This window comes from Oryctolagus cuniculus, chromosome X, assembly GCF_051225735.1.
Source record: "Oryctolagus cuniculus isolate XC-2025 breed Fujian yellow rabbit chromosome X, ASM5122573v1, whole genome shotgun sequence".
Classification (NCBI taxonomy): domain Eukaryota; kingdom Metazoa; phylum Chordata; class Mammalia; order Lagomorpha; family Leporidae; genus Oryctolagus; species Oryctolagus cuniculus.
This window is the reverse complement of record NC_142888.1, coordinates 31076214-31098712: the sequence shown is the minus strand read 5'-3', so window position 1 is coordinate 31098712 and position 22499 is coordinate 31076214. Positions and strand designations below refer to the sequence as shown.

At 45.1% G+C, this 22499-nt stretch overlaps 1 long non-coding RNA gene across 1 annotated transcript in view; it reads left to right on the top strand.

Annotated features, from left to right (window-relative positions):
- The first annotated feature begins 733 nt into the window (after positions 1–733).
- Positions 734–22499, top strand: part of LOC103351793 (uncharacterized) — a 91921-nt gene continuing 70155 nt past the window's right edge. The window contains exons 1-5 of the long non-coding RNA XR_519493.5: positions 734–738; positions 3225–3305; positions 4180–4588; positions 5870–6014; positions 6439–6543. This is a non-coding gene — a long non-coding RNA (uncharacterized LOC103351793). The remainder of the gene's footprint in view (positions 739–3224; positions 3306–4179; positions 4589–5869; positions 6015–6438; positions 6544–22499) is intronic.

Below are 22499 nucleotides of genomic sequence, written 5' to 3'. Positions count from 1 at the left end.
CACTTTACCTGTTAAATAAATCTTAAAAAAAGAACTGATGTGAATTGTCTGAGAAGTCTTCCAGACTGACTTATATTGCAATCTGCAACTACCAAAGACCAAAACTTTCAAGGCTAACAGGGAGAAAGCTATTACAACTTGAGTACGAGAGATGGAATTGACTCCATGGGGCATATTTGAGTGTTAAGGGGCACAATGTATGCAGAGGACTCCACCCTGCACTCAATCTACCTACATATCGCATAATTTCAAAGGAAGATAAAAATCTCCAAGCTTCTTCAAACATGTCAGGATTCTCTGCTGGGTAAAGAAGATGGTGAGTTTGTGTCACCAAGAGTCCTGATGATTCCCTGGTATGCTGGTTTCCTAGGACTACAAAGTACCACAAACTAGATAGCTAAAAACAACAGAAACTGATTATTTCATAGCTACAAGTTGCCAAATCATGGTATTGGTGGGGCCATGCTCCTTCCAAAGCCTCTAGGGGAGGATCCTTTCTCTTTTCTTCTGGCTTCTGGTAGTCCCAGGCACTCCTTGCTCTGTAGCAGCATAACTTCAACCTCTGCCTGCATCTTCACCTGGCCAATATCCCTCTGCGTCTGGGTGTCTTGTGAAAAGATCAACCGCATTGGATTAAAGAACCATTCCATTCTAATATGACTTCATCTTAACTTACCTCTTAATCACATCTGCAGAGGTCCTCTTTTCAAATACGGGTGCATTCATAGGCACCATGGGGTAGGGCTTCGGCACACTTTTTAGGGGACATAATTGCCATCAAACACCTGATGACCAATAAAACATCTGTCCCTTTCTAGGAATAGGGCTTTGCTTGACCCTCATGGAACAAAACAAAGCAAAATAGTCCACAGCAGAAGGAAACCATGATCTTATTAACTTTATGTGCTTATCAGTTACACTACATCCTATCACACTGCATTTTCTTTCTTCCTCACTTCCTTTCTTTTCTTTCTCATTAACCTTGGAGTGATATGGTTACACGGTGTTGAGGATTTCTAGGGAGAGCAGAATCAGAAAAAGATATTTGCCTGAGAGTGAGGTAGATAGTAATGTATTCTTCAGTTTATCACATATCCCAAAACCCTAAGAGATAGTTTTCCAAAGGTTTCTTGACTGAAGGATCTCCTGTAAGCATTCAAAATTACAGCTAGCTTAGAATTATACATTCACATCCACATATATATACACATATTTTTAAGTAACTAGACTCAGAGCACCAACATTTCAACCTGAACATTGTATGGGTGGTGGAGTCGCTATCTTCACTGGCTTGTGAGGTAACTGGTGACATATTTCTCTAACACAAGGAGACCAATTCAAGTAATTGACATTCTGCAAATTTGAATCAATGATGATGCTCACTAATCCTAATCGACCAAAGTAAAGAAACTTGCTTCATGGATTGTCTTAGAGTCAGAAGAGGAAACTGACAAAAGAGCTGAGCCATCACCTCCCCCTTCCCCTGTAAATCGATCCTCAGTTATCCTAGGAAAGAAAGGAGAGAAGTCTATGTAGATGTTCAGGCTCACTCCCCCACCCCCACTCCCAAAGAGTTAATGAACAACAACAACAAAAAACCTATCGAAATAATTGTCAGGAGAAAATTTCTCAAGAGGGAAAACCGTTATACAGCTTTTTTGCTGGGGATGGAGGAGGATTAAACTGTTAAAACGAAAATTTATGTTTTGTTTGTGTCCAATGTGGGCCAGTCCTTGGAGCTCTGTTTTTCCTCGGGTCTCTATGAGATGTTCAGATCTGTCCTTATCAATGCCAAAGACATTGCAAGGGAATTCTTGTGGATTCAAGTGGAGAGTGACACAGGATTCCTTGGGAGCAGTGGGAGTGTCTAATGCACTTTTTATTTAAAGATCAGTGAAAAATTCTTAATAGCATAGGAACTGAAAGGGAAATGTGAAATGTAATGGTGTTTGGTCAGCGGAGCACAAAATTTGAAGGGGTGAAAGAAAATACAGATAAAATTATTTGAGCTGTACTTTTTACATATCTCTGGTAGCATAATTCAGGCTTAAGAGGATTTCAATTGTGATTCTGTTGGCTTAGTTTTGACCTGAACAAAATGGGTTTGCTGTTTTGTGTTTCTTTCTTCTTTTTATTCAAATAGGACACGCCCTCCTGGTTTTGAGAAATCTGATAGTTATCTCTCAGTTAGAACCGTGTCTGATGAAGTACTCTTTCCAATTGTGAGCGTTTAATCGCACTGGATTCTTACCAAAGACCTCTAGGGAGACCCAGCTTGAAGGACAAAGATAATTGCCAAGTAAGCGATGGATTAGGCTCTGAGTCTTTGGTGGAAGTTTGTGGAAAACAGTTTAGGCAAAGGTGGCTTCAATAAGGCAGACAGAAAGAAATGCAAAAATGCTTCCGAAGAACAAACAGAGCAAAGCAAACACACAAGAACTCATTAAAGAGGCAGCCAATGAGCAATTCATAACCAATACCTGATTTATAATTTAAGATCCAAAGGTCACTTAATATCATTTCTATTGAAACTCATCCCCCACTCCCCGTAAAAGAATCTGGCAGGCAATTGTTTTTGAGCTTGCTTTATCTGTTTTTATTTCATGCAAATGCTTTTCTGGAGGCACACACACACCAAAGGGGGGGGGGTGTAATGTAAGAGTAAAACCCGATTTATCAGAGGCATTTACTTGGATTAATTAGGTAATAAAAGCATTTTCAAATTGCTAATTTACTAAGCAATGTCACTGGAATGCTGAATTACTTTACTTTTATTGTGATGATCAAAAGAGATAAATGCAGGCCTTGCCACAAAACCAAAGCAAAGAGAAGAGAGGCAGCAGTCATTCTTTGCATAATTACTGGCATTTGTCATCCTTCCCTTGAAAAAGGGCTCATGCTAAGGACTATTTTCTTCGCTTCTGCGCCTCTTCAGAACTGTTTGTCATCCACATTGTCCTTCTTTCCCCAGCCACACATACAGTACTAATATACTTCTCATTAGTCAATTTAATAAATTTAATTTCAGTTCAAAAACATTCATTAAAAATTGTACACTTCATTCTCATAAGGATGAAATTTTGAAAACTCTTGGTTCTCAAGTATTAGACTAAATTGCTAAATGCTGAGCTGAAAAACAGGGTTACTCAGTGTGAAATTTAGTAACATGAGCCTGGGGTTGACTTTGATAGTTAACTGTAATTAATTTTCCTATCGCCTTTCAGAAAACCAAGCCTCAAAAATCATGGTGTGTATAACTTTCCTTACATCTGGGGAACAAATATCTCGGAGAAAGCAAAGCAAATGTAAGAGGAAGCAGAGAGGAAGTTTGCCTCGAAGAGGCAAACACTAAAGAAAAAGCTACCAGACCAGATATTCCATCATCAGAAAATGAATGAGAATTTTATTCTTTCTTGGCTTTTACAAAATAAGTCGTTTACCAGATCTCAAAATGCTGCCAACCTGGAAGAAAAAGGATCCATTTTTCTAAACAAACCACATGTAGTAATTTCCATGAAATTGACGTTTTAGAACTGTGGCAAAAAGCCAGATTAATGCTCAGGGGTTCCTAATCCCTCAGTTCTGATCCCGTTTTAGGAAATACCTAAAATACACTTTAAAACGAACCAATTAATGTAATTACAGCGGGTTTAAATAGCGCACACACCCTTGATCTGTTTCTGTTCAACACAGCTGTTCAGTTAGTTATATTTTGCTAGTTTTTTAAATTAGAAATGTGATTTTATATTTATTAAACATATACGTAAAGTAACTTTTTAAAAAGAGTGAATGTGTCGTATTCTGCCATCACGACATTGAAAGGAAACGACCCTTCAAGCAATTAGCTTGGCAAGCTTATATTCATACCTCTGAATATTACTGCGGCTCTAACAAGGGAAGCAGCACATCCAGGTAGTTAATGCAACAGAAACAAGGCACAGGCAGCAACTTGAAAGCAGTTGACATGGTAATATCTTCACCTCCTCTCTGCCGCTCACTCCACCCCGCTTCCCCAGACCCCCTCCCCCCAAAACACGAGGCACCCTCGAGGCCATGGAAGGTGCTTTGCGGGGAGTGAAGAGACGCCGGAAGAGCGGGGGCAGCGCGCGCTGTGTCCACACCCTTGGCCGCCTGAGTGAGGGCAGCTGCCGCGGACCCTGGGGGTGGGGAGTGGATTAGGATCGCGGGGTCCGGGCGGATCCTCCGCCCGCCCCTTCTCTTCCCCCACCCCACCCCCGCCCCGCCTGGGACCCCGGATCTGCGGCACGAGGCGCGGGGCCCGCATCCCCCGACTGGGCCCCGGCTGGGATGGGCGGGCGGGGGGCGGAGCGCAGCAGAGCGCTGCGCGGGGCGGCGGGAAAGGGGCGGGGAGGACAGCTTGGGCTCTGGCGGGCAGAGCGACGGTGGCAGAACCTGCGGGCTAGGTGGGCTGTTCGCCAGCTCCGACCAAGGGAAACAAGGACCGCTGCTGCGGGCGAGCGAGGAGGCGCGTGGGGTCCAGGAGTCTGGCCGCCGTCGCCTCCTGCTCCCGCAGCCGGGGACCGCGCACCGGCAGGCGCACCGGCACCAGCGGCGACCCTGCGCGCAGGTGGGCACCCCGAGCGCGGCGCACTGCCGGTTCCTCGGACCGCCGCCGACCCGATGCCGTCCCTTCCAGGCCGCAGCGCTCGGGGACTAGGGCCGGCAGGTCCCGGGGTAGGGGAAAGGTGCATGGCCCCGTGGTGTGCGCGCGCGCGCGTGTGTGTGCTAGGTGGGGAAAGAGGTGCGGGAAAGCTGCCTCCCTTAGGAGTCACTCCCTCGGGTCTCAGCGTCCCCACCTCCACCCGGTCGCCTTCTTAGGAACTGGATTTGGTTTTGGAGGACTGCGACCCCCTTCTCCGCCCGCAATCTCGGTGGTGTGTGCAGGTCGCCCCCCTCTTCCCAGTTCACACCCGGCAGCAATCTGGACGCCCCCTGTTCCCGGCCCGCGGGGACTGTAGGGACCTTGCGTGGAGAGAGAGTGGTGGCAGGACTGAGCGGGGCGTGTGCGGAGAAGGCTGGAGTTGCTGGAGTATTGTGTGCTGGCTCGGGTGCTTGTGCCCGGGTGCGCCCTCAATGCTTTCGGGGACCAGGCTGGGGGTGGAGGGGTCAACGGGTTTGCTGAACTCCCTTCGGAGGGCTGACTGAGCAAATGCCCTTGGCGCCTTGGGCACGTTTGCACGTCGGTTTAATGGAGGCACGTGGGAGCAGTGTTGATCACTGGCGGGTCCCCAAAGACCCTTTGGGGCTGGCCCAGCGCATGTTCGCGGTTGGGAGGGGGAGGAGAGTGTTGTGGGAATGTCCGTCCTAGGGAGGAGGAGAGGGTCTCAAGGAGACTTGCTTTTCTTGGATTTGGTGCAATTCTGAAAACGCAAACAGGCCCTCGGGGCGTTAAAGTACATTCCGGGTAAGTGGGGCCGATCTCCGGCGGGGATTAAGAAGCCGCGGGGTTTGCGGGATAGCGGGCCCGGCGGGTGTGCTCGCTCGGTGGTGGCTTCTGGCGCTGCGGTTTCGCCTTGGCGTGGGGGTGGGGGTGGAGTGGGGGGTATGCTTGTGTTTTTGGCTGAAGGTGCGGGAGCCGGACACTTGTCGTGGTTGAACTGTGGGACTCAGAGGAGGTAAAAAGCTACGCGGCATAGCTTGTTATTCTCAGTTAACTCTGGCATCTCCGTGTCTGTCTGCCGCTTTGTCGGTGGGTCCGTCTGTTTCTGTCTGTCTCAGTCTGACCGCCCGAAACCCTCTCTCATCTTATGGCTGCTTGGACTCGCTGATAGTTGCTTAAGGATTTTTATTATTATACTGTTGATAACTGCTCTGACTTTGTTTGTTTGTTTGTTTGTGCTCTTTTAAGGATGAAGGACCTACCTGTATTAAAATCCTGCCGGTGTCAGAAAGACCTCTTGGCACTCTTCCTTTACATTCAAATCGGGGATTGAGCATTATGAGGAAAATACCCTGCCAAACCGCTCTTTAGATTGCACAAGCGTCTAGTTCAGGTTAGAATTATTCTTTTCAATAGATGTCTTAGGACCTCGTGAAAAAGTAACCTTAGCCTGGCTCTCTCCCCTTCTCTTTTCGTTGTGATAATGTACAGAATCCTTACATCTCCGATTAGCAAAGTGGCCAAGTCATCATCAAATTTTAAGCGGCAGGTCGTGAAATGGCTGTAAGTTGGGTTGTGGGACTCCGTCTCTATAAACTGATATGAGCCGTGTAGAGTTGGCGACTTGAGACTTCTGGATGTTTCTATCTCTAATCAAAGAACTTGTCTAGCCATAGGGGGAGAGGGACGGCGCCCACATTTTCCACATAGAGCGAAAAGAACACTTTTGTCTTTTAGACCAAATACTTTGCCACTTTTCTCCTAATTGTCCTTGTTACATGCCTCCTGGATGGTTTATTTCCCTTTTGTGCCTACAGGTGGCAGTGTAGAAGCCAAAAACGGGAGCTTCCAGAAGTGGTTTCTGAAAGAGAAGAGTTGAACGTACAGGAGTTAAGCAAGTGCGAGAATCTGAAAAACCGCAGGTATGTAGAACAATTAATCCACCTCTCCGAGTTTACGATTGCGTTCCAGCAGTATGAACCCACTTGCTGCCATCATTGATCTTTCGACGTTGATATAGACTTTTATGAAGTGAAGTGTATTTCGAGGTAACCTCAGAGGACAAAATAATTGTAGTCTGTTTCAGACAATGTATTTAAATGTGTGTACCGCATTATGCTATTGCAGAGTGCATGGCTTTTGACTGCTGTAAAAGAGAAGCTTTGCTTTTTCGCTGTGACCCCGTGTGGCTTTGCCTTTAACCAGTTGTTGCTTGATATTTGCTTTTCAAAACACTTTTTCCTGAAGCTGTATAAAGCTGACAGTTGTTCTGAATAATTTTGACAGAGTCACCCTGTGAAGCCAAAACCTGGTTTTAATAAAGCTGTGTCTCATCCTCAATTTGACTTCACACTGATCAGAATGCAGAGGTATTCTGGAATCTTCTTTCAAACCAGCCCTGCTACGTTTAACCTTCTCTTTATTTTTCTCCTACTATCTGGCTGCTTTTGTAGGCGCACTAAGTTGTCTACTGACCAAAATGAGGACTGGTTATATGCAGATCAGAGATAATCAAGTTTGTAAAGTTACTCCTTGTGACACAATTCAACATAATTTGCTGCTGAATATCATTAAAATGTAAGATTTTGCAAATTAACTTACTTTTTTTGCAACAAGTGGGTAGCACGTTATTATGAAAACTAGAAGTAAGGGTTCAGCTTTCTTTGGATTTTTATTTTCTTCCCTGACAGTGGTGGGCCATAGCTATTAGTACTTTCCTGGGAAGCTACAGTTACACAGTTGGCTGTGTCAGGGACAGGCATCAAAGCGGCCATGGAAGGAAATAAAGTTTTCTTTTTGGGAGTGGGCTGCAGGGGTGCTGGGGAGAGTGAGGGCAGGGGTGGGTAGTCTTGGTCATCACAATGCGGGAATGTAGTGATGCCTTGTGATTTTTGACATTCTGCCTTTACAACTGAGGAGGGATTTGTTTAGCCCGTAGTAATGATGGTGGAAAGCAAAGTCGGGTGCTGTTCTTGAAGCCTGAAAAGATCCAATTGGACACTTATCATTAGAAAGCAAATTGGGAGCTCAGACTGAGGAAGTAGTGAGCCTGAAAGGCCCTCACTAGCTCTGGGACATTCAGGATCCCGTGGGTTTGCCCTGCATGGCACTTGGACTCATTATCCGACTCGGGAAATGGGGAAATAACAACCTCCAAACGTGTACGGTCTCATCTTCTAAGCGGAAAAGGAAAAGAGCAAGGTGGGAGATTTTATTCCATCTTTGATTCAATTCTAATGTATTGTGGACATTCTAGGAACTTTAGAGAGACTTAATTTTACTCTTGCGGTACATCATATAATAAAGTGTGTCCTGTATTCAAGTGCCCTGTTCAATTAAATGTTAATGTGCATATACACCAAGTGATGGAGGCACAAGGTGCAGAACATTCTAGCACCTCACAAAACTTCCTCCTGCTCCTTCCGTTCAGTTTTCTTCTCACCTCCGATATAAAGGTAACACATGGTGATCTTTAAAAACAAAACAAAACAAAACTCCATCTATTAGTTTTGTCTGCTTTTCAGCCCCATATAAACACTATATATACAGTGGGGATTGTTTTGTATGCGTCCTCCTTTGTGTAACGTGATGTCCATGTGGTTGTGTGTAGTGGTAATTCCTTCTAATCTATTGCCGAGTGGTAATTGGTAATTCCATTGTGTGGCCCTACTGCAGTTTGTTTATCCATTTCCCTGTTGGAACTTGGGGATTGTTTCCAGTTTGTGGCTCCTGTGAATAAAGCAGCTGGAGCTATGGACATTCTCGCTTATTTTCCTTTGGTGCACATGCCCACTCATTTCTCTGGGCATACACCTGGCAGTGGAATTGTGAGGTCATACGGTGAGGCATGTATTTAGCTTTAGTAGATATTGCCAGTTTTCCAAAGTGGTCCCATCAATTTAAATTCCACCTGTGTGCACAACAGTTCCAGTTGTTCTGCCCTTTAACTAACACTTGGTTTTGTTGATCTTTCGAATCTCAACTATTTTGGTGGGAGCATAGTGGTTTTAAAAATTCTTTGAAAATTAATAATTTTAAATGATCATTTTGGTAAAATGCACATATGTACAGTTTCCATCTTTTTCATCTTTACACAGTCAGTGGCTAATGCCATAGGAATACACACAGTTGTGTAACAATTCATGGCAAGAGCTCTTTTCATCTTACAAAGCTGAAACTCTCTCCCTATTAAACAGTAATGCCCTGTCTCCTACTCCTTCCCCGCCACCTTCTCAGCCCCACTCTGCTTTCTGTCTCTATGAATTTCACTACTCTGGGTACCTTGTGTAAGTGGGATAATATACCATATGTCTTTTTGTTACTAGCTTATTTCCCTTACATCCTCAAGGTTCACTAATGGTATAGCTCGTGTCAGAATTTATTTCCTTTCCAGGGCCAAGCAGTATTCCATTGTATGTTTATATCACACTTTGTTTCCCCATTCATCTGTCAGTGGGCACTTGCGTTACTTTTGCCTTTAACGGCTGTGAATAATGCTGCTCTGAACGTGGGTGCACAACTATCTTGTTGAGATCCCGCTTTCAGTTCTTTGGGGTATTTACTCAGAAGTGGAATTGCTGCAGCCTATGAAAATTCTGTTCTTTAAAAAAATCATTTATTTATTTAAGAGGCAGAGAGATAGATAGACAGAGAGAGTTTCCTATCTAACTCCCCAGGTGCCCACAGTGATCCCTGGCCAGGCTGGGGGCTGAAGCTGGGAAGCTGGAAACTCACTCAGTCCAGGTCTCCCCGCTGCATGGCAGGGACCCAGTTACTTGATCCAACACTGCCACCTCCCAGGATTGGCATGGCAGGAAGCTGAAGTCAGAGCCAGAGGTGAGTATTGAACCCAGGCATTTGATATGAGAAGTGGGCATCTTAATGGCTAGATCAAATGCTAACCTCATGTGACAATTCTGGCTTTAGTATTGTAAGGGACTATTGTACCATCAATAGTGACTGCACCATTTTACATTCCCACCAGCAGTATATAGGGTTCCAGTTGCTCCACACCCTCAGCAACTTGTTTTTTAATTTATTTACATGAAAGGTAGTTACAGAGAGAGAGATCGATCTTCCATCTGCTAGTTCACTCCCCCAAATGGCCACAATGGCTGGGACTAGGTCAAGCTGAAGCTAGGAGTTTGCAACTCCATTCAGGCCTCCCAGGTGGGTGCAGGGGCCCAAGAACCTGAGCCATCTTCCACTGCTTTTCCAGGTGGTTAGGAGGGAGCTGGATTGGAAGTGGAACAGCCAGGAATTGAACCAGTTCTCATATCGGATGCCAGCTCTGCAGGGAGTGGCTTAATCCACTGTAGCACAATGCTAGCCCAACTTTTTTTTTTTTTGAGAATAACAATCCTAGTGGTGGGCATTGTGGTACAGCTGGTTAAGGTACTGCTTAGGACACACGTACCCCATAGTTCCAGTCCTGTCCCCTCTGCTGCTGCTTTTTTTTTTAAAAAAAAGATTTAGGCCGGCGCCCCGGCTCACTAGGCTAATCCTCCACCTTGCGGCGCCAGCACACCAGGTTCTAGTCCCGGTCGGGGCGCCAGATTCTGTCCCGGTTGCCCCTCTTCCAGGCCAGCTCTTTGCTGTGGCCCGGGAGTGCAGTGGAGGATGGCCCAAGTGCTTGGGCCCTGCACCCCATGGGAGACCAGGAGAAGCACCTGGCTCCTGCCATCGGATCAGTGCGGTGCGCTGGCCACAGCGTGCCGGCCGCGGCGGCCATTGGAGGGTGAACCAACGGTAAAGGAAGACCTTTCTCTCTGTCTCTCTCTCTCACTGTCCACTCTGCCTGTCAAAAAAATAAATAGATAAATAAATAAAAGAAAAAAAAGATTTATTTATTTACTTGAAAGAGTTACACAGAGAAAGAAGGAGAGGCAGCGAGAGAGACAGAGGTCTTCCATCCACTGGTTCACTTCCCAATTGGCGGCAACGGCTGGAGTTGTACCGATCAGAAGCCATGAGCCAGGAGCCAGGAGCTTCTTCTGGGTCTCCTACAAAGTGCGGGGGCTCAAAGACTTGGGCCATCTTCTACTGCTTTCCCAGGCCACAGCAGAGAGCTGGATCGGAAGTGAGCAGCTGGGACTTGAACTGGCGCCCATATGGGATGCTGGCACTGCAGGCAGCAGCTTTACCCACTACGCCACAGCACCTGCCCCCTCCTCTGCTTCTGATCCAGTTTCCTGTGAATGCACCAGGAAGGCAATGGATAATGGCTCAAGTATTTGGGTTCCTGACACCCATATGAGAGAACTGGATGGAGATCCTGATTCTTGGGTTTGGCCTGTGTTGCTCTGGCTATTGGAATTTGGGGAATGAGTTAGTGAATGGAAGATCTCTCTTCTGTCTCTCCTTTCTGTCAATCTCCCTTTCATAAACATATATTTTTAAGAATAACCATCCAGGGGCCAGCACTGTGGCATAGTGGGTAAAAGCTGCTGCCTCCAGTGCTGGTATTCCATTTGGGTATCGGTTCGAATCCTGGCTGCTCCACTTCTGATCCAACTCCCTGCTAATGCACCTGGGAAAGTAGCAGAGGATGGCCCAAGTCCTTGGGCCCCTGAACCTGTATGGGAGACCCTGAAGAAGCTCCTGGCTCCTGGCTTTGGATTGGCCCAGCTTTGGCTATTGTGACCATTTAGGGAGTGAACCAGGGGATGGAAGATCTCTTTCTGCCTTTGCTTCTCTGTAACTCTATCAAATAAATAAATAAGTCTTAAAAAAAAAACTATCCCAATGGAGGTGCCATGGTCCTTGTGATTTTAATTTGTGTTTCCTAGGGAGTGATAATTTTACATACTTATTGGCATTTAGATATCTTCTATTTTAGAGAGATATTTATTTATTTGAAAGGCAAGGTGACAGAGAGAGGGAGAGATAGAGACAGATAATCTTCCATCTGATGATTCATTCTCTATATGGCCTCAACAGCCAGGTCTGGGCCAGGCTGAAGCCAGGAGCCAGAATTCCATCCTGATCTCCCACATCCATGGCAGGCACTCAAGCGCTTGGGCTCCCAGGCATATTAGAAAGGAAGCTGAATTGGAAATAGTGTAGGAAGTAGAGTAACCAGGACTCAAAGAGGTGCTTCAGTATGGGATGCCACCATCGCAAGCGGCTGCTTAACCTCTTATGCTACAAGGCCTGTCCCTGGGTATCCTTTTATGAAATGCCTCTTCAAAGTTTTTGCCCCTTAAAAATTTATTTTTATTTATGTGAAAGGAAGAGACAAAGTTGCCTTTTTCTTTTCTTTTTTTTTTTTTTTTTTTTTGACAGGCAGAGTTAGAGAGAGACAGAGAGAAAGGTCTTCCTTTTTCCGTTGGTTCACCCCACAAATGGCTGCCACGGCTGGTGCGCTGCCGCCGATCCGAAGCCAGGAGCCAGGTGCTTCCTCCTGATCTCCCATGCAGGTGCAGGGCCCAAGCACTTGGGCCATCCTCCACTGCCTTCCCGGGCCACAGCAGAGAGCTGGACTGGAAAAGGAGCAACCAGGTTAGAATCTGGCGCCCTAACCGGGACTAGAACCCTGAGTGCCGGTGCTACAGGTGGAGGATTAGCCAAGTGAGCTGCAGCGCCGGCCGCCTATTTCTTAGTTGGATTTTCTTCTTATTTCTTTGTAAGAATTCTTTTATATTCTGCATATGTCAGATATATGTATTAGAAACATTTTCTTCCAGTCTGTGGCTTGCATTTGCACTTCCTCGAGGTGTCTTGCTGGTTTTTTAATGAAGTCCTGTTATCAATTGTTTTCTATTTATGAAATCTTTGACTACATGAGAGCTGCTTTTTTATTTTTAAGCTTTGTTTTATTATTACTTTTTTATTTGCAAGGCAGAGATGAGAGACAGAGAGACACATAGAGCGCCCATATCCAGGACTAGACTGGGATGAAGCTCAGAGCTGGGAACCTGATCCAGGTCTTCCTTGCGGGTGGCAGGGACCCAACTACTTGAGCCCCTGACTTCTAGGGTCTACATTGGTGGAAAGGTGGAATCAGGAGCCCAAGCCAGGATTCAAACCCAAGTACTCCAGTACAGGATGTAAGCATCTGTAACCAGCATCTTAAGTACTAGGCAAAGCACCTGCCCCTGCTGGGGGGAGGGGTAGCTATTTTTTAAACTTCTTTTTTTTTTTTAAAGAGTTATTTATTTGAAAGGCAGAATTATACTCCTCAATGGCTGCAACAACCTGGGTTGGGTTATCTTCCCACGTGGATAGCAGGGGCCCAAGGACTTGGGCCATCTTCTGCTGCTTTCCCAGGCCATTATCAGGGAATTGGATTGGAAGTGGAGCAGCTGGGACTCGAATAGTGCCCATATAGGATGCTGGTGTCACAGGCCACAGTTTAACCAGCTGTGTCACAGTGCCAGTTCCTTAAAATTCCTTTTTAATTACTGAAAACATGAAGATAACCTATTTGGAAAATGTAAGTTATTCAAAAAGTTCATGGAAAATGCATGCTATGAAAAAATTATACACTAATTTCACATTTTTGTGCCCAGATAAGCTTGCCTTTTTAAAAGTATTTATTTATTTGAGAGGTAGAGTTACAGACAGAGAGAGGGAGAGACAGAGGGAGAAGTCTTCCATCCACTGGTTTCACTTCCCAAATGGCTGCAATGGCTGGAGCTAGGCTGATTTGAAGCCAAGAGCCAGGAGCTTCTTCAGGTCTCCCACGCGGGTGCAGGGGCCCAAGGACTTGGGTCATCTTCTGCTGCTTTTCCGGGCCATTAGCAGGGAGCTGGATCAGAAGTGCAGCAGCCGGGACTCATGGTCTGCCAGCGTGGCGCAGGTGTAGGTGGAGGCTAAACCTCCTATACCACAGTGCCGGTCCACTTTTCTATGAACTTTTTCTGGTATTTCATGTATGTGCCCTTTAAGAAGGAAAGTTTGTGCTATTGTTTGTTGCAGCAGATGGCAGAAAAAAGGGTTTAAAAAAGTGTTCTTAAGACCTGCTCTCCTCCTCCTTCCACACACCGCCCAGGCGGTCCCACTACTGTCCATCATCTCAAACCCATCCTTACCTGCCTCCTGACAGCTCCCTGCAGGTGTCCCACAGGCCCCTTCAAGAGAGAACATCCCTTGTTCCTCTGCAGACTGCTCTCCAGCTTTGCAGCCTTCATTAATCTATTTACCATTAATCTAGGATTCTGAAGTAGAAATCTTGGCACTGTCTCTAATCCTCCCACACAACGTTTATCACCCGCACAGCCCATATTTAGTTCAGAGCTGCTGAGACATTCTGCGACGACTTTCAGGGACATCTTCTCTTCCCTGTATTCACGATCTTGCGTTGCGGCTCGGGTTCTTTAATCCTCCCAGCAGATCTCCCCAAACCCCTGCCTCTAATCCCTCTTCACTTGTCAGCAGCTTCCCCCCTCCCCGCCCTGAAACGCTGATTGAATCATGCCATTTCCTACTTAAAAAATGATTTGTAGCTCTCCATCGCCTACAAGAGGCATTCAGATCCCATAGCATGATTTACAATAGGCAACCCTTCATTATTTGCCTTCCATCTGTTTTTCCTGCTCCATCATCTGCCATCTCCCTACACTCCATCTGTCTTGAACTATTTTCCATTCCTAGAACATTCCTTGAGTTCTTTTCTGCATCTATGCTCTTGCACAGGCTGTTTCTTCTACTTCTGATGTCCTTGCCTGTCTACCTGGAGAATTACTGTATGTCCTTTAAAAACTAGCTAAAATGTGGCCTTTTTGAGCCTTTGTAGCCTCTAAGTGATGTGATTCATCCCTTGTTTAGTGTCATTAGTGGACGTGACTCCATTTTTGCAGGCACTATCAAGCATTAATCTTTGTACTCCCAGTAACTACTGGGCACTCCTTGAAATAAAGGCAACAGCTACTAAATACTCATGGAATGAATTAGTTCCTAAAGAATCTGTTCCTTAGCATATTAGATTTTACCGCTTAACAGACTGCCATGATGTCAGTTAGTGGTTTTAAACTTCAACATTTATTTTGTTCTTGATTGCCTGAGTTGGCACTTTGGGCAGGACTCAGCTGCGTGGTTCTTTGGGTCTGGGCAGGTCTTCTGACCTGGGATCTGCTAGGTGGTTGGCCTGGTCCTTCTAGGATGACCTCAGTGGCTCAGTGCTCCAGTGTGCTCTCTAATCTGTAACCAGGCTAGCTGGGCTTGTGCACACTGTGGCTGGCAGGATCCTAAGAAAGTGCAGAGGCATGTACCTAGATTTGCGACTGGCACAGAGTTCTTCCTTGGAATTGACAAAGCCAGCCTTTATTCAGGAGATGAGGAAAAGTGTGCATGGATTTAAAAAGAATATTTTTTGCACCAAAACACATTTATCTGTTAATTCATTTTTCTACTGATTTGATGAGGGGACCTCCAGTCACCTTGCAAGGTGCATGGATAAAAAGCAGAGAATAATTGCAGCTATTTTTGCAAAGTATCTACCGCACTTCACAGGGATAGATATTGGAGATTAGAGTGATTCCAGAAGGTTCGTTGTACTTAAGTCACCAGCAGGAAGGGCAGTTCTGAACCTGACTCATGAGTCCAGTGGAACTGAGATGAGCCCAAGGTGGTCCCACAGTTCCCAGTTTTCTGGGCTGGCCAACTAGAATTACTATTGGTGCTATGGGATGAGGAAGGAGCTCTTCAGTACTGGAGAAAGCAGAGACAGCTCTCTTTCCTCTTCACTCTGGAAGCTGCTGTGGATAGCCTTGGGCATTGGAAACCTCACTGTGGAGAACCCACAATTATTTGCTATTGATTTTTGTCTCTAGCATCTAAATTAAACGGCATTTTCTGAGAAGGGAATGTGTCAGGAAAGGAAAAGAGGTGTGATTAATTGGAGCTATTCATCTGTGTTCTCCTTCACCTTGTGTGAACATTTAAGATAGCCTATTGAGAAACAGTAGTTATTTACTCAATCTTAATGTTTGTGGGCTTTTCTAGCTGTTAGAAAGTATTCAGAGTGGAGACATGAATTTCAGTGTTTCTGTTACACCACCCATTAAAGGACCCTTTGAGGATCAGCGTACGCAAGGAGGATGTATAGTTATAATGTATGTGTGGGGACTGAACTGAAATGTGCTGAAACGTGACCCAAGTTTTCCAGAGATAATTTGTAATAACCATGGGTAGATCTGAGCTGTCCTAGAACTTGATGTTAATACACATCTGTATGCTTTGCTAGAGCTGTTAGAAGTAGTTTAAAGAATGTGGATAAGGGAGGGAGTTTGGTGCAGTGATTAAGACATCACTTGTGATGCCTGCATCCCATATTGGAGTGCCTGGGTTTGAGTTCCAGTGACAGCCTCTTGCACCCTGCATGACAGCAGGTGACGGCTCAGGTACTTGGGCCCTTGCCACCCATATGGGGGACCTGGATTGATTTCTAGGCTCCTGGTTTTGGTGTTGCTCAGCTGTTGCAGATACTTGAGGAAGTAAATTAGCAGGTGAAAAAAATCTCCCTTCCCCTCCCACTCCTCTTCCTCTCTGTCTCTTTATCTCCCTTTCAAATAAAACAAATGGATATGAATGTTACCTCTTCCATACCCATTTCTAGTAATCTTAGGGATGTAGATGAACTGTGAAGTGATCAAAAGACAGAAAGGACTAGGAGGTACTTGAAGGGTCCTGAGACCCCTTGTAGCCCCTCAGTGACTTGTCTGCCTCAGACCACTCCTAAGTTGCTAGCTGATTCAGTGGGAGGCATTTCTTCTGAAATAGCAGCTGTGCTGTTTGTTGGTGAAAATAAGATTTTAACTAAGATTAAAAAATACCTTCTTGAAATCCTTTCTTATAGCCTGTTCTCCCTTTTATTTTCCAGTGAACAAAAGAGTTCATTCTTCTCAACCCCTATTTAAAGATCACTTTCTTATTGGATCTCTATATAGCATTTGTTTTTTACTTAGATTGACAACATAAACTCAGATGGCCATAGTACAATATTTTTAGAAGAATACAACAATTTGAGTTAGCAAATCAATATTTGTGACTATCAGTAATTTATCAAATCAAGAGATTTTTAACAGATGGAAGTAAGATACTAATTGAAATAGCATTTACAGGTACTTATCTCTGTTTATCTTAAGATAGCTATTACCAATATATTGGAGAATATGGATTATCCCTAAGTGATATTTACTGGTGTACAGAATCAGGGAGATTTCAAAAAGCATATTGATGGGACGTGGGATACACAGCAGACTTATGGGATGGTAGATGCCCTAAACTCTGGCCTCAGAATCAGCCCTTAAGGCATTTGGATATGGCTAAAAAGCCCATGAGAGTATTTCAGGCAGGGAAAGCCAAGACATTGTGGCAAAAAAATGACCTAAATGAAAGATCTCTGTAAGTGAGATCCCAGTGGAAAGAATGGGCCATCAAAGAAGGAGGTACCCTTCTCTGAAGGGAGGAGAGAACTTCCACTTTGACTATGATCTTGTCTAAATAAGATTGGAGTTGGTGAACTCAAGAGGCTACCATAGCCTTGGCAGCTCATGACAAGAGCCTTGGATGATTACTGACGTCATAAATAAGAGTGTCAATTGTTAAATCAACAACGGGAGTCACTGTGCACTTACTCCCCATGTAGGACCTCTGTCCTTAATGTGTGGTACTTTGAGAATTAATGGTAAAACTGCTACTTAAACAGTACTTTGTGTATCTGTGTGGGTGCAAACTGTTGAAATCTTAGTATATACTAAGTAGAACTTCTGTATATAAAGATAATTGGGCCGGCGCCGCGGCTCACTAGGCTAATCCTCCGCCTTGCGGCGCTGGCACACTGGGTTCTAGTCCCGGTCGGGGCGCCGGATTCTGTCCCGGTTGCCCCTCTTCCAGGCCAGCTCTCTGCTGTGGCCAGGGAGTGCAGTGGAGGATGGCCCAAGTGCTTGGGTCCTGCACCCCATGGGAGACCAGGAGAAGTACCTGGCTCCTGCCATCGGATCAGCGCGGTGCGCCGGCCGCAGGGCGCCAGCCGCGGCGGCCATTGGAGGGTGAACCAATGGCAAAGGAAGACCTTTCTCTCTGTCTTTCTCTCTCACTGTCCACTCTGCCTGTCAAAAAAAAAAAAAGATAATTGAAAATGAATCTTGATGAAGAATGGGATGGTTGTGGGTGGGAGGGAGGTTATGGGGAGAAAAGCCGCTATAATCCAAAAGTTGCACTTTGGAAATTTATATTTATTAAATAAAAGTTTAAAGAAAAGCCTGTTGAAAATGAAATTAAAGGATAAGCTTGTTTTATACAAAAATTGTTTGAAATCCATGCACTTTTCTTCATAATTCTCTTTTTCCGTGAACTTTGTGAAGACCCCTTTATGCATAGATTTCAAATTTTTTTGCATCAAAATGCATTTATCTTTTAACAAATATTTATTTATTACTTGAAAGGGCAGAACTAGAGAGAGAAAGAGAGAAAGGGATGGGGCCGGCGCTGTGGCGCAGCGTGTTGACACCTGGCCTGAAGTGTCGGCATCCCATATGGACGCTGGTTTGAGTCCTGGCTGCTCCGATTCCAGACCAGCTCTCTCCTATGGCCCGGGAAAGCAGTAGAAGATGGCCCAAGTCCTTGGGCCCCTGCCCCCCGCATGGGAGACCCGGAAGAAGCTCCTGGTTCCTGGCTTTGGATCGGCACAGCTCCGGCCGTTGCAGCCATTTGGGGAGTGAACCAGTGGATGGAAGACCTCTCTCTCTGCCTTCTCCTCTCTGTGTGTAACTCTGCCTTTTAAATAAATAAATAAATCTTAAAAACAAAATAGAGGTAGAGACAGAGAGAGAGATTCTGTATCTGCTGGTTCATGTTCCAAACGGTGTCAGGAGCCAGGAGCTTCATCTGGGTCTCCCACATGGGTACAGGGTCCCAAATACTTGGGCCATTCATCGTTGCATTAGCAGGGAGCTGAATCGGAAGTGGAGAATCTGGGACATGAAGAGGGCCCCATAGGGGTTGGTGGCATTGCAGGTGACAGTTTAACCTGCTATGCCACCACACTGGCACCAATAAATTTATCTTTTAATTCTATTTTCCATGAACTTTTTGAAGTGTTCATGTACATGGTATGTACATGGTACATACAGATACACTCATTTGTATATGTGTGTGCCTATGAGTATGTGTATATGTTTATGTTTATATATATATATATATATATATAGAGAGAGAGAGAGAGAGAGAAGAGCACCTACACATCCTTCTGTGCACGGTTAACATGCTAGCCAAAGCAATATGAAAATCGTGAGTAGATCGTGTATGTGACATTCATTGAAGGAGCCTTGTGGGACAGTGACTGAGTTCTATCAGGGATTACTGGTTAAGAAGTCTGTTTACACTGAGAAGGTTGTCATAGAGAAGCAGCTAATGAGTTCAAGGTAGCAGTTTTAGAAGGAGCCTTGGGTGTGATATTAAACAGCATTAGTGGGCATACTGTTGGCTTCTTAAAAAAATTTAATTTTACTTTTAATTGAAAAATAGTACTAAAGTATATTTATGGAGTACAAGGTGATAAGATTTTAAAACATACACATTAAAGATGTACTAGATGATAATTAGTCACTCTTCTAACCTTTGAGTATGAATCGCTCTTTGGAAAAATAAAATGATTTCACATTTTAGAAGTACTATTTTGATTCCCGATTAATGATGCTAACAGAGCGTTCTTAAGGTCGTGGCATTGACATCATGTTGGGTATCAGGACATAGGTTTGAATCCAGAGCTGCAGAGGGTACTTGGCTTATCCAATAGCCCTGCTGTGGTGTACAGGAGGGCCTTGGACTGAGTTGTGACAGTGAAAACAAAACCAGAATCTGGGAGGTATATGACTAAGAAAATACAAGGGAGGAGGACAGTGGAGTCTTAGTGAATTTCGAAAAGGGGAAGGATTATAGGGGTTTCAGCTCATTCCAAGGCAGGATTTGAGCAGGACTAGAAGGACAGGTGATGTTTTTCCTTGAAACCGCTGTGGAAGGTAAAATGCCATGTGCACTGAGGGAATACCTTGTGCTCAGGTGCCAAAGAATCCTGCTGAGGGTTAGCTGTTGTCTTTTCATTGCCTCCAGGGATGACGATGTAGTGTCTTCCTTCAAGTCCCCATTGTGTGCGATGATACTAAGCGTGTTCTTACCCATGTTATGGAGAAATACCTGGAGACCCTCAGAAATGACTGGACTGCTGGGACTTAGTGACAGTCCCTGACTGCATTTTTCCCTGCCTCTTTAACATGTGATCCTGCTCTGCCTAACATGTGTAGTCAGAGTGTATATATATATATATATATATATATAGGGGCCTTGTGGGCTTCTTCCCAGTGATGCCAACAGTTTTCATATCTACATGATCAGAGCTACTATATTATATTTTGCATCATTATTGGTGCTTTTCCATCATGGTCAGTGGAAAAAATGCATATCTGTATTCAGAAAAATCAAAATATTGCACCAAGAGCTTTGACCTTAGATGGGATATGACCTTGGACTGGCTTGGTGGTGGAATCAAAAGGCTGGACTGGAAGTCAAAAGTCTGCTGTTTTGGTCTGCAGTCAGCTTCTAAGTAGCTTCAGTATTGGGGCACATCATTTGTATTGCCCTGGGCTTCAGTATCTCGAACATTAGGGTAAGCACTGTTGGTCTGTAAAGTTCCATCTTTTTCTGATGCTTTATTTTTAATATTGTGATTGTGTGTTTTTTTAAAGATGTATTTATTTGAAAGTCAGAGTTACACAGAGAGAGAAGGAGAGACAGAGAGAGAGGTCTTCCATCTGCTGGTTCACTCCCCAGATGGCCACAACCGTCAGATCTGGGCTGATCCAAAGCCAGGAGCCAGGAGCTTCTTCTGGGTCTCCCATGCAGGGGGCAGGGGCCCAAGGACTTGACCCATCTTCCACTGCTTTCCCAGGCCATAGCAGAGAGCTGGATCAGAAGTTGAGCAGCTGGGACTAGAACCGGTGCCCATATGGGATGCCAGCACTGCAGGCAGCGGCTTTACCTGCTGCACCACAGCATTAACCCCCTCTTATTTTCTTTAACTGATTAATCATAGCTATTTTAAAGGTCTTGTCTACTAAATCCAATAGCTGCATTATTTGAGTTTGCATCTTTAGTCTTTTTTTTCTGTTGAATATATTTTTTTGCAGTTCTCATGTCTAATTATTAAAAAAAAATTTACGACTTATTTTTTTGTGAGGCAGACTGACAGAGAGAAGAAAGAGAGAGAGAGAGAGAGAGGGAGAGAGAGAGGGAGAGATACCTTCTATCTGCCGCTTCACTCCCAAATGGCTGTAACAGTACAGAATGCCAGTGTTGCAAGCAGCAGCCTAACCCACTGCACCACAACTCTGGCCTCTTTTTTTTTAAAGATTTATTTTATTTATTTGGATGTCAGAGTTAGAGAGAGAGAGAGGAGAGAGAGAGAAAGAGCACGCTTCCATCCTCTGGTTCACTCCCCAAATGGCCACAATGGCCAGGGCTGGGCCAGGCTGAAGTCAGGAGCCAAGAGCTTTTTTCAGGTCTCCCATGTGGGTGCAGGGGCCCAAGCACTTGGGCCATCTTCTACTGCTTTCCCAGGCGCAGTAACAGGGAGCTGGATTGGAAGTGGACTTGAACCGGTGCCCATATGGGATGCCGGCAGCAGAGGTGGTGACTTTACCTGCCGTGCCACAACGCTGGCCCTGACCCCATAAGTTTGTACTTGATACTGGCCAGTGCATCTGAAAGCATTTTACTAAATCTGGGTTAGCTTCCTCCAGAAGAGTTGCCCTCTTTCCTCTCGTAAGCAAATACAGTGAGAGGCTGTTTGCCTTTACTCCACTGGAGAGTTATGCTAAAGTGCCGGGAAGGCCAGGGTGCAGTTTTGGAAAGACAATTCCGCTGTGGTTGCTTGCGCCCCTCAGGCGTACCTCTCCTGGGCTTTTTGTCGAAATCCTGGAAGATCTTTGTCTTCTTAAGCCCTGGAAACCACCTAGGAGATTGAGTTCTGCCCTTTGGAGTTCTTGAACTTAATTTCCAATTCCTGCATCTGTCTTGAGGAGAAAACTGTTGATGTGTTTGAGGGAACACTCCTACTCTAGCGAAAGGTTGTCTCTGAAACCCTGGGAAACTGGGGGAAGCTGTGGGTCTCAACCTCGTGTCGCAGCCTCCTCCTTATCAGCCTTCTTAACAACTGAACAAATGGAGTAGTTTTTGTGTTCCCTGGAGAGCGTTGCCGGCTCTTTTCCTTGGTGGAAATCCTTTCTCTTCTTGGCCGGTCTCATCAGTATGAGGCCCGCCTTCCTAAAATGTTCCGAGGGAAGAAAATGGAATTATCAGCATACCTCAGAAGGACTCCTTCCCTTTGGCATTCTTGTCTTCAAATTGGATGTGGTCTAATGGCAGCCTCTCACTGCTTCTCTGCATTAAATATGTAAGGAGGAGTTTGCAGTTTCATAATGCACATCATTTGTGTGTCCTCATCTGTTCTCACGGAGTCTTCCGTTTCAACATCAAACAGTTTTCAGCTTGGTGATAAGGAGTCATTTTGGTAGCAGGCACCTGCTGACTCATTACGATATTTCCAAAGGTGGAAAATGGGAATACTTAGACAATATGGTCCTCTTCAAAATATTTTCAGTGCATTTTTTTTTTACAGTTTTTCAGTTTTCATTTGTGTAGAAAACACTTTGTAGGTAAAGATAGCAACAGAGGCAGTTTTCGTTGGTGTAAAGCTCTCTCATACCGATTCCTTATTGGACATACACTTCTCTCTCATAGTCAAAAGAGACATGACTGTCAGTAGAAACCTTCCCATTTGGGAAGAGAATCTGCTGCACAGAATTCTAGTACCACTAAAATAAGCAAGGTCCACATGGTTTACACACGTATGAACAAGAGACCAAGGCCCTTGGAATTA